Below are 13606 nucleotides of genomic sequence, written 5' to 3'. Positions count from 1 at the left end.
AAATATAAAAATAGAGAGGGAAAGCGTAACTTTTTGCCCATGCAATTTAAACGAAGCAAAAATAATAGAGGAATAGGAGACATAGGTCTAATGGTTTTCCTACTTCAATAATCATCTTCGAATTAAAGCTTTTGCTACATAAATCATAAAGTATAAACACTACTGGATCCACAAATCTGGAATACTACCGGATCAACAAATCCGAAACACTACCGGATCCACAAATCCGGGACACTACCGGATCCACAAATTCGAAATTCTACCGGATTTTGTGATTCAGAATGTGAATAAAGATTTACGGAAACAAGAATCCATGACAAAAACGGATGTGAAAATCCGAAACACATGAAACTTTGCTTACCTTTATGAACAACACTCTAAATCACAAGAGAGATGTGTGAGATTTGGAAGGAGAATGACCTTTGAAAGTGTTGCACCGCTGCTATCAACAATCCAAGGAAGACGACGCTGCCTGCACGTACAAACGACACCCATTTCCAGTTTTTAGGGTTTTATTAGGTTAAGGGTAATTTTGGGATTTTAAAAATTAATAAGGGTAAATTTTGTCTTTACATAAGAGTGTGGGGGTGCAGGAAGAAAAAAATGGGGATGCAGGAAGCAATTGCCTTAAATAAGAGTGTCTAGTTAAGGTTACAATTGGACTTCCTTGAGCCCAATGTAACCCTAAACTATCTACGGTTGGAGAGGCGTGACTCACCGTGAAGTAAGGAAAACATGACATCCACATGGTATTCCATAAATGGAGAGTTTTTGGAAAGGTAAGCCTCGGCTACACATGATAGGCACTAGTCAACATGACACCTCCTCAATGGAAAAGATTTTTGTGCCAACGAGAGGAAGACACTTGTCAACCTCTCATTTGAGAGGATCAAGTAACATGGAAAATGTGAGTGTCACTTGTCACCTTGTCAGTAGAGAGTTTTTAGGTTATTTTTCTGAATTTATGATAACCATGACACTATAAATAAGCGTGTCAAGTCTCTTGTAAAATAACCTTGGAATTAGTAATAAAATGCTACCCATTTTTTGCCATTTTATTTGTCCCTAAGTTTTCCCTAGGTTAGTCTTCTTCAAGACTTAGCCTAAACTCTTTTCTAGTGAGTTGGCATCATCTCTCACTCTCACAAATTTCTAACTCCACTTCAATCCATTAAAACTCCTCTTTGAGTTTCTTGAATGTTTCAGCTCCTCAAATCTCCTTCATTGTCTATTCAAAGAAGAAATAAAAAAGATGAGTACTAGAAGAAAATTGTTTTCCATCACCAACTACCACTTTCAATGAGACAATTGTGAAATAATTTTATGCAAATGCTTTCCACTAAGAGTGAATGATGCTACAAGAATTTATTGGGTTAGAGGGAACAAAATTCCATATGACAAATAGGCTATAAATGTGTACCTGCAAATTGGACTGCAATTGATAGAGGAAGATGTTGGAGAGTATAAAAGAGTTAAGAAAAATCTTCTTCCTAGAAGAGTGGCAAAAGATACTCAAAATAGGTGGAAAAACTTTTGAGTTGGGTAAAATAGGGAACTCCCAAAGGATACTCAAATCAAACACGAAGACGCTTCCTCAAATATAGGGCACATTTCTCTTTGCTAGTATTTTTCCCTGCACACATGTTTCTAATGTCAACTTGGACAAGGCTCAGTTGCTACATTGTTTGTTCAAGGAGTACTGGTGGATGTAGCAGAGATCATTTATGAAGAAATCCACAAGTTTGTGCTATTTCAGTCTACCTACTACAAATCCCCTAAGTTTCCATAGTCTAATAAATGGGTTGTGTAGGGCAAAAAGGAAAGAGATGTGCAATCACCCGATGAAGAGGTTGAGATTTCCACTAAACAAGTCCTATATTATGGCACATTGTACAAATCTCTTGGATGCAGTTCAAGGGTCAGTACCAAAAGCAACACCTACTCCTAGAACACAAAGAATTTTTGAGTAGTATCAAACTACTCCACAACTTGAAGAAATGAGAACACAATTGTCTCATGTGCAACAACAATTGGCAGCAAACCATAGAGCATACACCACCTTATTTGGTACATTTTATATGTATAGTTTGCATCAACACCAACATTCATATGACCCTTTTCCACTTATGTCACTTGATGAATTTAGACGATTTATAGCATGACTTTGATATGGTCCAAGCACTAAAAGGGGTGAAGACGTTGTTGGACCTGAAGCAAATGTACAACCAAATGGTGTGAGTCCATCTCAAGCTGCTGAATTTGAATAAGAGCAACATGAAGGAGTTGTACCATCTCAAACAGGTGAACCTAAACAAGGAGTGGAGGAAGCTGAATCTTTAGAGGTCGAGAATGGAGAATTCTTTGATAAGATGATCTGATTTAGGAGTTAGTTTCAGGATGAATTGAAAGAAGAGATCGAGGAGGATGCTTGAATAAGTTTTTGTTTAAATTTTGTATTTAAATTACTATTTTTATTTTCGTTTTTGTTATGTGTTTTAATTGTATTTTAAGTTATATTTATGTTATGTTTATTTTAGATTCCAATTTGCAATGTTGTCCCAAGTTGTATATAATAAATTTTTGGAACTAGTTGGGATTTATTTTTAAAAGATTGGTTGGAGTAAGAATCAGGATTAAAATGAAATAGAAAAATTCAGTGAATTCACCTGTAGGAGGTTGTAACCAAGAAAATTAGAAAACTGTGTTGAGAAAGTTAGGATAGCATGGATTCACACAATAAAGAAAGCATAAGGAAAGGCTCTTCCCAGTGAGATGGGAGTATTTAAAAGCTTATATCAAAATGAGAAAAAAGTAGGGGTGGCAAAGTGGGACGGACCGTGCGGGTTGGCCTGTGGCCCGCTGCAAAAAATGCGGGGCGAGTTTCTTATTTCAACCCGCTAGCCCACTTAGGCCCGCCCCGCATAACCCGTAGCCCGCGTGGGCCAAGTGCGGGGCGGGGCGGGTTGGCCCGCATAACCCGCATAACTTTAAAATGTATAATTTTTTTTCTACACCCCTATATTTTCTTCATGTAGTCTCATATTTTACATTCCGAAATTTTTAATAACATCTTATTACGCATGTTTCATGAAAATAATATTATGAGACCACTTACCTAATGCATTTAAATAAAAAAAATTCAATTTTTTTATTTAAAAAGTTAATTTTTTAATAAATATTTCTTATGCGGGCTAGCCCGCAGACCCGCGGGCCAACCCTTATGCGGGACGGGTTAGAAAAATCAGCTCGCAAATTTTATGCAGGGCGGGCCAACCCGACCCGCTTTTTGTGGACCAAGTGCGGGGCGGGCCTATGCAAGGCGGGCCAGCCGCATTGCCACCCCTAGAAAAAAGTGACAATGACAAATATAATGTAATCTCATATGGTTTTGTGTTGAATTTTGAATTGTTATTAAGCACAAGAGGTTTGGAAAGGATCAAGACATATTTTTCTGTGTAAATTTGTGAACTTGCAGAGCAAAAAAGACAACCCTAATTGAAAAATCAATGAATTATCCTTTATTGAACCTTAACCAAATGATATGTTATGCATATCTAAACCACAAAAGATGAAATTGTACCCTTCCTTACCATCAAGGAAAGAGTAGTAGTATGTGTAGAAAATTAGTTGAATGGCAAGGCATGGTTAGGTTGTGATAAAAAAGAGAATTGCATTTGAAAATTGGTGTTAAGAAAAGAAAAGTTGATTAAGAAAATGAGAAAAGATGTAGTTAAATAACTAAGTGAAAAGGTTGACACAATCACAATGAGAAAATCCATGTTAAGGCTTGCTAAGGTGAATTGTGAAATAAATGAAGACAAGAATTTTGTGCATACTATGCTTTCTCTCCCATATGAGTGAGTGCATTTGTAATCCAAGAAAAGAAAATCATATTTCTGGTTAGCCTAGCCATGTTACAAGCTTTGGAAAGACCTTAGCGATTCAGGTTGAAGGTGTGTAAATAGAGGTTAAAAATGATATAAAAAGTCGTTTTGAGTACTGATATGGTCACTTGAGTGAAATACTTAGATGGGGGAGGAAAATAGATTCTAGACACTTATTTGGAAAAGAAGTGACATACTTGTGCTTAAATCAGATAAGGTGTGATGAAGTGCATCTGTATCCTGCATTTGAAATACATAAGATTGTTTAACTTTGGAAAATCAGTTTCTTGAAAGAGTGAAAAGATTGAGTTGAGCCAATTCAAACTAGTTCTTAAGCCAACCAATAATCAAATGAGATACTTTTGATTTGTGAAAATTCAACAAAAAACCTTTACTTGAGGATAAGTAAAGAGCTAAGCTGAGGTGAGTTTGATAAATGCATATTTTAATTGTTAAAATACTAAATTGTGTACTTAAAATCAAATGAATTGACTTGATAAATCTAGAAATACTGTTCTATCCCACTTTGAACTGTTATTGTGATTGAAATTATTTGATCTCATAAGAACCTTGAGTTATTTTGCATAATTCCTAGGAAAAGTGGAAACTGAATAGGAATGGCAGAAAACACCTAATCCACGAGCGTAGGGTGGAAGTGCTTAGCATATTCAGAGCAAAATAGGCCCACAAGAATTTCCTCCATGTGCAGCACTTAATTAGAACTTGCACTAAGTGGAAAAGCTACAAAAAGTAGACAATTTAGAGAGTTTATCTATGAAGTGATCCAGAGAAGCATTGAACATAAAGGAAACTTGGAGATGAAGAAAGATCTAGTGTTGAGCATAGACAAAGAGAAGTTGAGTGAATTGTTTTCCTTCACCTAAAGGACCTAATTCGATAAGTGAATTAGTTGGCGCTAAATAGATCTTAATGAAACAATGTTTTGTGCTCCAACCTTATAAATAAAGAGGAAGCTACATGGAAAATGGGAGGAGAAAAAGGTAGTAAAGTTTATCATTGAAACAATAATTGTATTTAGTTGCTAGGTACTTAAGATCTCATTGTATTTCACTCATTATGATTAGTTAAACTCCTTCTTGTTGAGATTGAAGGATATATAATGTACTCATCTGTACTTTGTTGATTTATATATCAATGTATTTCATTCCTATATGAAATGCTTGATAAGTGAGGGATCACTATCATTGCCTTTAGATTGTGAATGGCATTGAGGAATACGTTCATTTTCATAACTAATCAAATCAACCAAGAATTTCAAGTACTAGGAACATAGTTGTAATGATTGGATTTACTCTTCTAACATAATGCATAAACAAACTGATATAACTTAAGGGATTCATTATGTTGGTTTGATTTCTAGATAATCATAATTAAGTGATTAACTTGGTTTGGTCTTAAGGAACATAAGATTTGAAATAAACTACATATGTAATCTTAAACTTAGAATCAAACTTTATTAGTCCAATCAATTTTAGGATACACTTATTTTTACAAGACTTTTTCAGAACCAAAAATACTCAAGAACAAGTATAATACGCAAATACAACATTAAAATGGGAGAAAAAAGAGAAATGCACAAATATTTTTATATTGGATCACTTTATCAAAAAGCTACATCTAGTTGTCCAGTCATACCACCAAGCTTGCATTAAAACAATGTCTTACAAACGAACGAATATAATTTGAGCAAGAAACCAACTCTTGAATTCTACAAGATTGGATTTCTAACCTAGTAACATCTTATTAATACACTGAATCTCGAAACCTTATCCATAAATAGCCACACAACACAACAAACAAAATAAAACATGGAATGAATTCACCTGAAACACAACATTCACAACAAAAGAAGAAAATAGGTGAAAGACTATGTTTCTCCTATACTATACCAAGAGAATGATGTTGCAATTGTTGATTTTGGCTTAATCCCGAGTCTCACATCGGTGGGTTCATTGTTTGGGAAGGAGGTTTGAGGGTTATAAATTAAACGCTCCTCCTTCACTGTTATATATCCCAATTTGTAATATCTTCTCCCATAATAATAAAAGTGAGTTGTTTTTGCTGTGCTCGGAGATTAGGCTAAATTGGCCAAACTCCGTTAACAATTTTCGGGTGTGTTTTTTTCTCTTTATCTCTTTTATTATTCCGCTCTGTTTATTCAATATTATTTGTCGGGTAGCTCTGTTAGGGTTCTGTTTTAGTGGGAAAATTACCCGTTTTTCCCAACAAGTGGTATCAAGAGCCGAAGGTTCGCCCTTGGGTTGTTTGAAATTATTTGTAATATTGAATATTATATTTTGAGTTTGTAATGGCAAATCAAGAAGAAGAAGCGAAGGATGTATCCAGAGTGTCGGGCTCCTCGTCATCATGGTCAAGGTTCCCGGTGTCCACTTTGAAATTGGCGGTGGAAATATTTGATGGCACTGGACATTTTGGCATGTGGCAAGGAGAGGTCTTGGACTCTCTTTTTCAGTAGGGTCTTGATATTTCTATTGAAGGAGAGAAACCAAAAGAGGTAGAGGAGAAATACTGGAGCATCATCAACTGGTTGGCATGCGAAACTATTCGATCCTGCCTGTCCAGAGAGCAGAAGTATGCTGTAAAAAACGAGACTTCTGCACACAAACTGTGGAAGGCATTGGAGGACAAGTTTATGAAGAAGAGTGGTCAGAACAAGCTCCTGATGAAGAAAAGGTTGTTCCGATTTGACTACCAACAAGGTACTACTATGAATGCACACATCACTATGTTTAATCAATTAGTAGCAGACCTGTTGAATTTAGATGTGAAGTTTGAGGATGAGGATTTGGCTTTGATGTTGTTATCATCTCTTCCTGATGAATTTGAACATTTGGAGACTACGCTCCTTCACGGGAAGGAGAATGTGTCGTTAGATGCTGTTTGTTCTGCTTTATATAGTAATGAATTGAGAAAGCATGATAAGATGAAAACCAAATCAACGACATCAGAAGAAGCATTGGTGGCAAGAGGTCATCAGCAAAGCCAAACAAATGGGAGAAGAGGGAGGTCTAAGTCTAAAGGTCGAGCCGTTACCAAAGATGAGTGTGCTTTCTGTCATGAGAAAGGACACTGGAAGAAAGACTGTCCAAAACTGCAAAAGAAAGGGAAGGCTCCACAAGATGCAAATGTTGCAGAATGCAAAAGTGATGTGGAATCAGATATCTCTTTAATTGTCTCGCTTTCAGCATCATCGTATCTAGATGAGTGGATATTGGATTCAGGTTGTACCTATCATATGTGTCCCATTCGGGATTGGTTCTTTGAATTTCAGGAAATCGATGGCGGGGTTGTTTACATGGGTAATGATAATCCATGTAAGACAGCTGGGATAGGTTCAATCAAGTTGCGGAATCATGATGGATCCACCAGAATTTTGCGGGATGTACGGTACGTTCCAAAGTTGAAGAAGAATCTTATCTCATTGGGGGCTTTAGAATCTAAAGGCCTAGTTGTGACGATGCGAGATGGAATTCTTAAAGCAACTTCAGGAGCACTGGTGATGTTGAAAGGCGTGAGGAAGAACAATCTGTATTACTATCAAGGTAGTACAGTGGTGGGGACAGTAACGACAACAACTTCTAGCACTAAGAAGGATGACGAGGCAACGAAGTTGTGGCATATGAGGTTGGGACATGCTGGAGAGAAATCCTTGCAAATTCTTACCAAGCAGGGATTGTTGAAAGGTACGAAGGCTTGCAAACTTGAATTTTGCGAGCATTGTGTTCTGGGAAAACAACGAAGAGTGAAGTTTGGCACTGCAATTCACAATACCAAGGGTATTCTGGATTATGTGCATTCAGATGTGTGGGGACCTGCCAAGACTTCGTCAATCGGAAGTAGGCATTATTTTGTCACTTTTGTGGATGATTTTTCCAGGAGAGTTTGGGTGTTTACTATGAAGAACAAAAATGATGTGCTTGAAATTTTCCTTAAGTGGAAAGCTCAAGTTGAAAACCAGACAGGAAGGAAGATTAAGGTTCTCTGAACAGACAATGGAGGAGAATACAAGAGTGATCCGTTCCTGAAGGTATGTCAAGATTGTGGCATAGTTCGACACTTCACTGTTAGAAAAACACCACAGCAAAATGGGGTGTCGGAGCGTATGAACAAGACACTTGTGGAGAAAGTTCGTTGTATGTTGTCTAATGCTGAGTTAGGCAGAGAGTTTTGGGCTGAGGCTGTGACATACGCTCAACATCTCGTCAATCGTTTGCCATCATCTGCTATAGATGGCAAAACCCCGTTAGAGGTATGGTCTGGAAAACCTGCAACTGATTATGATTCTTTGCATGTTTTTGGTTCTATTGCATATTATCATGTGATTGAATCAAAGTTGGATCCACGGGCAAAGAAAGCTCTTTTCATGGGCTTTAGTCCTGGAGTGAAGGGATACCGTTTGTGGTGTCTAGAGGCAAAGAAGACGATTATTAGCAGAAATGTTACCTTTGATGAATCTTCCATGTTAAAGAAGGTAAATCCAGAAGAAGTTGATAGTACTCCACAACAGGTGGAGTGTGCCCGGAAGCAGGTGGAGTTTGAGCCGACAGTGGTGATCCCAACACGAAATACCACAAGTGACTCTCCTATGGCAGAAGAAGAGTCAGATGAGGAAGAGGTTCCTACCTAAGAATCTCAACAGCAATCAACGCCAATTGCAGTTAGAAGACAGAGACGGGATATTCAGAAGCCTGCTAGTTTCATGGATATGGTTGCCTATGCACTTCCAGTTGTTGATGACATTCCATCCACTTACCCAGAAGCCATTCTGAGTTCAGAGAGTGGTAATTGGGCAGGTGCGATGGAAGAGGAGATGCAGTCTTTGAAGAAGAACAAGACGTGGAAGCTGACACAATTACCAAAAGGTAAGAAGGCAATTGGGTGCAAATGGGTATTTGCAAAGAAAGAAGAATTTTCTAATAAAGAAGATGTTCGCTACAAGGCAAGGTGGTTACAAGGGCCAAGTTTGAACATTGTTTAGACTTGGTTAATATTTTGCACATTTGAAGTTGGCGCCCGGAGGCGCAAATCTGAAGCACTGTAAAGTTTGTTTTTGTTATGTTTTGAGAAGATTTGTTTTAGGTGGGACTTGAAATTAAACCAAGGTGGAGATTTGTTGATTTTGGCTTAATCCCGAGTCCCACATCGGTGGGTTCATTGTTTGGGAAGGAGGTTTGAGGGTTATAAATAAAACGCTCCTCCTTCACTGTTATATATCCAATTTGTAATATTTTCTCCCATAATAATAAAAGTGAATTGTTTTTGCTGTGCTCGGAGATTAGGCTAAATTGGCCAAACTCCGTTAACAATTTTCGGGTGTGTTTTTTCTCTTTATCTCTTTTATTATTCCGCTATGTTTATTCAATATTATTTGTCGGGTAGCTCTGTTAGGGTTCTGTTTTAGTGGGAAAATTACCCGTTTTTCCCAACAGCAATCATTGAAAACTTCAAGAAAGTGTTTTAGCTCAATAATAATCATCTCTCAATATTGAAAATGATATTAGAAAGTTATGTTGAAATTCTGTGTAAAATTGGTTCAAAATTAGAGAGTTATATAAATTTTAAATTGTTAAATTAGAGCGTTATATAAATTTTAAATTTCACTTACTTGTGAAATTAATGAATTAGACAACTATTTTAACAAATTAAAATATAATAGTTCAAATTCTTGTTTTTGATTTGCAATTCTTTAACTGACAGTAATTTACTTTCACAATTTCATTTCAATTTTGATTAGAATTTCCAGTTTTCTAATTAGTTAAGTAATACCGTTTTTAGGTATTTTAGTCAATATCGTTTTTGTTGATTTTAGTTTCTCCAGTTTAATACATTCCAGTTTTCTGTTCTTTTACAATTCCTGTCCTTAAATTATCAAATGTTTCTCCGATTCAATTTCAATTGTTTTCTCATATGTTCATTAGTTAATTCTGTTTTCTAATTTTAGTTAATTTAGTTTTCTGTTTTTATCAATCAATTTCAGCCATTCAATTTACTTTGATCATTGTTAAATTTTCTGCATTGTTTCTTTTTTAGTTTCTGTATTCGCATTTACTGAATCATATTCTGGTTGTTTTTTATTACTCAAATATGTTTCCATATTAGTTTCTTGTTTTGATCAGTTTACTTTCAATTTCTTCTAAATGGATAGGATTGAGTTGTGAAAAGGCTTGTCTATCATCATCACCTTCTTCATCAAAGCTAAAAGATAAACCTCAAACTCCTTTGCAAGAAAGCTTCACAATGTCTTCATTTTCCATATGAAACTCAATGTCAGACTTTATCATAGGGGTTGGACTCTTCTGCTTGCTTGCAATCTTCCAAAGATTGTGGCATGATTGTTTGAAAACACCATCCAGTATGGTGTCACCCACATAGATTCATCAACTAGTATATAGTTAGGATTATGGAAGATGGGTAACCAATCTTCTCTGAATGGTGAGTCTTCAGAGGGTGCCTGGTAGAATATACGTCTTCTTCAATCTCTGATTATATATCAACACTTTGTAATTGTTGATGAAGTGATCATCGTCGTCTGTGCATCGATCATCTCTATTCTTTTGGTGGAGACGCTCCATTCTCCTTCTTTGTCATTGGCAAACTCGTAGGTGAAGATACCAAATAGACAAATGATCCTTGTGAAGAGGATGAAATAAGGAATGGATATCTTGCTCCTCTTCTGACAAAGAAATCCTTGAACGTAGTCTCCCAATTCTCAAGGATGAAGACTGGAAGATTTATCTTCTTCAAGTTCTCCTTGCTCATTCCATAAGTTCTTCGGTTTTGGATGGTTTGGATAAGTTCTCCTTGCTCATTCCATAAGTTCTTCGGTTTTGGATGGTTTGGATAATTGGAGAAGACATGACAGAGAATTGAATAGAAATGGGTAAAAGTGAACACGTTTGGGCATGAGAATTAGAGAATGATGCTAGAAAAGAGGTTAGGTCAATTATCTTTCTAACAATTTTTAAGGCTTCTACACTCACAAAGTGAGAGAAAAAGAAAAGTGAGACTTGAGAGAAATTTTAATACTAAATTGACATAAATTCATTATAAAATCAAGTTTTTCCCTACCATCTTGAAACTACAACAATTACAACATGACCCACTATCAACTATTAAAGAACAAGTTTTCCCAAAACTTGACAATGGGTATGAAAAAGTTTTTCTTTGAGATTGATCAATTCCCGAGGATGGTTTTGAAGTAACCTCTTCACCAAAAAAAACTCACCCTTGAATGACTGGATTTCTTCTTCAGAGACTTCAACCTCTTCTTCACTGGATGAAGAAGTTGAATAGATGTATTCTTAGTGTCTTGATCTTTTAAAAAAAAATTATTCTTTGGAAACATTCAAAAGAATAATGCTCTTTCTCAAGACATTTGAAGCAAATACTCTTGGTCTTAGTTTCCTTAGAAGAATCTTCAAAACCAAATTTTTCTTTTTCTTTAAAATCAATTTTCAACCTTTCCTTTCTAGTGGTCCTTCTTCCCTAAATTTGGAAGGTTGACCCTCCCTCTTCAACTCTTTCTTGGGATAGTTAGGATATTCTCTTTTTAAAAAAAAGATTTTCTTTTAAGTTATTCCTCTACCCTAATGTATAATTGAACAAGATCATTCAATTCATTATAAGTCAGAAGTTCAACTCTATCCCCAATCTCCAAGTTAAGACCACTATGGAATCTAGCCATAATTATCCTAAGTTCTTTCTTGATACCCACCCTCATCATCAACAACTCCATTATTTGTCTATACTCTTCCATAATCATATTTTTCTGTTGTAGATTTTGGAGTCTATACATCAACTCCCTATCATAATAAGAGAAGATATGTCTTTTTCTCAAGACAAATCTAAACTCATTCCAGTATTGGATAAGAGGGTTATTATGAAACCTAAGGTCTTTACTAAGAAAGTCCACCAATACATGGTTGGTCCCTGAAAGCTCAAGGTAGCTAGGGACACTCTCCTTTCTTGATCAATTTGGTGGCATTCAAAAAGTTGCTCCACCTTCATCTCCCAATTGAGATACTCTTCTACCTGCCATAGAAGGAGGAAGGTCAACCCTAGGCTCTCTATGTGAATGATGAGTTCTAGGTCTATGTTGTCTAGGTTGTTGTTGATAGTTGTCTAAGTTATGGTGGCTATTATTCTCGTATTCTCTAGAAGATAATGAGTGTTGCTCCTTCTTCTATAAGAACCCTCCCCACGCCTACTCCTAGACCTTTCTCTTTTTTCTCTCTTGGGAAATAAAAAATTGAGAAAACATCTCTTTCAGCTCAATAATCTCTTTCTTTGTATTCTGAATCTCTTCTCTAAGCTCATCTTTTTCCTCTTTCCCAACTCCCCTATGAACTAGTTTTCACAAAGATATTTTTATAATGTTTTCAAAAAGGAAACAAGAAGTTTACAAAAACAAATATTTTTGGTGGTTGTCACCTAAAGGTTCTAAGAGAGACTAGCTCTAAGTAGACTCCCAGGAAAGAAAGGTGAATCACAACAATTGGTTAAGTACCAAGTCTTTCCTAGTCCAAGTTTACCTTAGATACCACGGAGACCTAAAAACAACAACAATTAATAAAGAAAACAATAAAAATAGTAAAAGCAATTAAATACAAGTGAAATGAAACTAAATGTTTTTTTTAATAGAAGTGCATTTGACATTTAGAGCCAATTGACAACTTATAGAATAAATGGGAAAACTAAGAAATTGTTCAATGGGATTGCCTAAGAGACATTTTAACGGACACTTTACAAGATAGAAAATTAAATGCCCAAAAATAACTCAAATGTTTTATGGTATAACCAACTCAAATCTTTCACTCTTCTTGATATTTTTGTGCAATCTTTGGTGTGTTTTGAATTTCAACCAAGCTCCCTTTGGAGTCTCTTCTTCTCCTTTGATGACACTCTAAAAGTCATAATAAAGCATAAAAAATGCAGCTGAAAGTTGCCTCAACTTTCTTCAAAGAATGTTCACATCCTTCTTCAAGATTTCAAGAAATAAAATCATAAAAAAACTAATTTGAAAAGGAAAAACTCAAAGTTCAAAAATATACATAAACATGACTAAAATGAAATTCAAGAAGTGTCAGACAAGAATTAAAGTACAAAAAAAAATAGATGACACAAAAAAAAAACCTACCAAAAGCACTAGAGTAAATTAAAAACAAGAACCTATCTTACACTCAAAATAGTTTTAAAAGATAAATAAATCCAACCTTGAAAAGTTGTGATAATTTTGGTTATAAAAGATTACATTGCCTCCTTGTCATTGTAAGGGAATTTATCCCTCCATCTCCCAAAAATATTTATGTTATCTTTTGCTTATGACATTGGCAAGGTTAACACAAGCTCCAATCACATAATCATACTACAATTGTATGTGCCATTAGGTTTGAAATGCTCCTTGGAGTCTAAATTAACATCTACTCTTAGCTGTGCGATATTTGATGTTCCAATCTATTCGAGTTGGTAAACTCCCCTCACTGGACATTGTTTGTGGTGAGCCATGAATGATGAAAATGCCACATATGCCAATGTCTGTCCAATGGCTTATTGCTGGTTTTTGCTTTAGGTTTACTTGTTGAGATTATGAAATAGTAACGTAAATAAATTGAAATATTTTGATGGTTTGGTTGAATAAATGCATAAAAAATAGTAATAATAAATGAAATAACATTTTTATA

Source organism: Phaseolus vulgaris, chromosome 4, assembly GCF_000499845.2.
Source record: "Phaseolus vulgaris cultivar G19833 chromosome 4, P. vulgaris v2.0, whole genome shotgun sequence".
In the NCBI taxonomy this organism is placed as follows: domain Eukaryota; kingdom Viridiplantae; phylum Streptophyta; class Magnoliopsida; order Fabales; family Fabaceae; genus Phaseolus; species Phaseolus vulgaris.
This window is presented reverse-complemented; position numbering follows the sequence as displayed.